Source organism: Mustela nigripes, chromosome 10 (assembly GCF_022355385.1).
Source record: "Mustela nigripes isolate SB6536 chromosome 10, MUSNIG.SB6536, whole genome shotgun sequence".
NCBI lineage: Eukaryota > Metazoa > Chordata > Mammalia > Carnivora > Mustelidae > Mustela > Mustela nigripes.
The window spans coordinates 1-3668 of NC_081566.1; positions in this window are offsets into that span (position 1 = coordinate 1).

Here is a 3668-nt window from a genome sequence, read left to right on the forward strand (position 1 = left end):
GGTGTCTGGTCTGGGGACCAGCAGCCCTGGGGAGAACGTGAGGAAGCAGAGGTCCGATGCAGGGCCCCTGTTGTCTGAGACAACAGTGAGCGGCACCCATCCCAGGCCACAGGGGCACCTGTCACCTAGCAGGACTCAGCCTGGAACTCACCCCCAGAAACTCTGGCTCAGTTGGCCACGGATGTGTTTTCAGTAGTATTGGGCACAGCAGTGGTGAGACAGCAGGGAATGGAACAGTGTTCATTTCCAAGGAGATGGAGGGGATCCTCATCCCAGTCCTCATGACACAATGTCCTGGGGCTCCTTTCTCAGTGTTGTCTGGGGCACAGGATCATGGAAGCCCCTCCTGAGAGACCACTCCTGCCACCCTGCTCCTGGATCATTCAGAATATTTTGTGGAGGAGGTGGAGAGGATCCAGGATGACAGCGGGCCAAGGAGACGCCATGTCAGCACTGGAAGGGCAGATAGACGTGCCCCGAGCCACCATCCAGGGCCTGAGCTGTGATTCCCTCAGACCTCACACAAAATAGTGGCTCCTGATGTATGGACTGGCTTCTATGGTTTCATTCCCTCCCTCCCTACCTCATTTATTCACTCCATCATTCAATCCCCCTCTCTCCTTCCCCTGCACCCGTCCCTTCCCTCCCTGAGTCTGCCCTCCTCTTTCCCTGCCTCCCTCTCGGCCTCGCTCCGTCCCTGCCATCCTCCCTCCCCCACTTCCCCCCTTTCCTCCTCCCTCTCCCCCATCCTCCCTCCCTCTTTCCCACACCCCCATCCTCCCTCATGCCCTCCCTCATGCAACAGAGGATCTGGGGTCCCTGCTCTTACTGAGCACCTGGGCTTTTTCAGTGAGACCCCTCAACCCATGTGCTCATGTCCACTGTGGGAGGTGACGGGGCTAGTCCTCAAGGCTCACAGTGTTCAAGACCACCAGGATGCTACTCCTGAGAGGCCCAATATCTAGTTCTGAAAAATGATGAAAAGTCAATATATCCTAGACCTCATGCAGTGTGAGTTCTAATGGTCCATACACACTGATTCCTAGAAGCACAAAGAGTAAGTCATTCAGTGTTGACTGGGGGTTTGTGACACAACATTTCTGATCAAATGACGTTGATCAGCCAACATCTCCAGCGTTTCAGCCAACATCTCCAGGGCCTCTGAGTTTACCCAAAGGTCTCTGTGATCCTCTGACTCTTCCATCGACTTCCTGGGGAAGCTCAGCCCTGTTTCCTGCCTTGTCTCCTGCATTTTCTAGGACACTTCCATGGACCCCTACCCCAACCAGGGCCTCCCCCACCAGGACTCCCCATGCTCTGTGGCCTGGTGCCAAGATCCTGCGCTGGGTCCCTTGATCCCAGTGCTTTGTGCAAGGCCTGTGTGCTCCCTCTGGGGTCACAGTAGCCTGCGTCATCCTGCACTGGGTCTCCTCTAACAAGTCTGTGAGGTCAGCCTATGCCCACGTCATGGGCATGGAAGCACAAGTCCAGAAGGTCCAGGTAACCTGCTCCCAATCCCAGCGTGTGGAGCCTGAGCCAAGAATGGTCCCCAAGCAGAGGATGACTTGGGCATAGGGAACCTAAGGGAAGACGTTGTACAGTGATCCCACAAGAGAGTGAGCCCCGTGGGGGCCTGGTGCTCAAGCCAACTGGAAGACCACACCCCTAACCCTAACCCCCTAACCCTAACCACAACCCTAACTCTAACCTGAACCCTAACCCCAACCCAAACCCAAACCCCTAACCCCGAAACTGAACCCAAACCCAAACCTGAACCCAAACTCTAACATGAATCCTAACCAGAATCCAAACCCAAACCCCTGTCCTCTAGAAACCCTCCATTTATGCTCTAAGTTTGAGTCTGTTTCTTCATTGTCCTATCTTTCTCCCCTCACTATGTTCATCTGTTTTCTTGCTGAAATTCCATAGGAGTCAATCATAGGTTATTGGTCTTTTCTTGCTGATATGGCTTAGCTAAATCCACTCTATATCCATCCACATCTTTGCAAATGGTAAGATTACATTCTTTCTGAACCTGGCTCCTATTCCATTGAGAATATGTGGGAGATTAGATATCTACATTCATATATATATATATATATATATATAATCAGTGAATGGACACTGGGACTCCCTCCATCGTTTCGCTATGGTTAATAATGCTTCTGTAAATATCATGGTGCTTGTACTCCCGTTGAATGTGCATTTTTGTGCTGTTTGGGGAAATACCTAGGAGGGCAATGGCTGGATCCTAGGGTTGTTCCGTTCTTAGCTTTTGGAGGAACCACCATGCTCTTTTCTAGAGTGGCTGCAACAACCCGCATGCCCACCGACCATGCAGAAGGGTTCTGCTGGAAGCAGAACATTCCCTGCCAGTAACTTCCCTAAGGAGGAAACGGAAAACCTGGGGGATAACATGACCCCATGTCTGGCAAGTAGCCCCAGAAATTTACCCCAGGGTTCCTGACACCATGCCCTGTGAAGCCATCAGAATGCCTCTATCCAGGGGAATTCCCAAAGACTCTTCTTCTGACTTCACCACCCATGAAACTGCAGAGAAAGGATGCCATGCCCAACTCTCTAGATGGTCCACTGAGTAAAACTAGAAAGTCAAGCTTCCCTTTTCAATCATCCAAGGCTCCTTGGAATCCTTTTGAATGTCCTCTCTGCCCTCATCGAAACTCTTTGGATAAAAAATAATTCATTAGGACACATCCCCTTGGACAAAGGAGAAGCCATCCTCCAAGCCTCTCTCTGACCACAAGCAGTCACCTCACTCTAGATGCCGGTCATTCCACGACAGCCTAGGACCCATGGAATCAACAGTGTTCAAGGAAGGAACGCATTCTACATCCCAAACACACACCAAGTCCATCTCATCTTCCTTTTCGAATCCAAGGGATTGCCTAGGAAAGAAATGTTCCAAACACCTTTGTGAGCCAGAAAGAAGCGGAGAAAATGAGATTCCCTGCCAGGTGCTCCCTGCAAGGAATCTCAGGAACCCTAGCACCCATACTCCATGGCTGACAGCTTCATTCGTGGGACTTTTTGGCTCCACTAGAGATGAGAGAAAACCCAGGTTGTCTGGGCTGAAATAGAACTTTGACCTCCCATGCTGGCATGGATGTGCCACTGTGCCCCACGGGCCTGCTGTTTTCTCTGAATGCTGACGTCCTGGGACAAGCTGCAGGACGGATTCAGACGCTGATTTCCAAACTTCAGGTCTCGTGGAGCCAGAGCGAAGAAGGGCTGTCAGGTGTTGCTATGGAGGCGCCTGCCACCTAAAGCCTACACACCTGCTCTGATTCCTGGGAGAAGGAGAGACACATGCTTGTTTCTTAAGTGGTCATCCACTTCCTTCTCAAGCTGGCCAATGCCCTTGTCCTTTTTGGAGAAGCAAATAGACTCTTCCAAACAGACACTCAACTCCTCGGTTCCAAGGGCACCGTGGGTAGGGTTTGGTTCCCCCCGCTCCAGACCCCCACTGGCAGGGCCCTCCTGAACCATCCTGACAGCACATTCCTATCCAACCTGGGGCAACAGGGCACAGTGCTGAGTGGGGGCCTGGCTCCAGCAGTTGTGACCACCACTCTTGAGCCTGGGGAAACAGTCTTCAGCTCAACACTCTGTCCTTTAAAAACGAACTGCAGTGTCTCACGTTTCAGGGC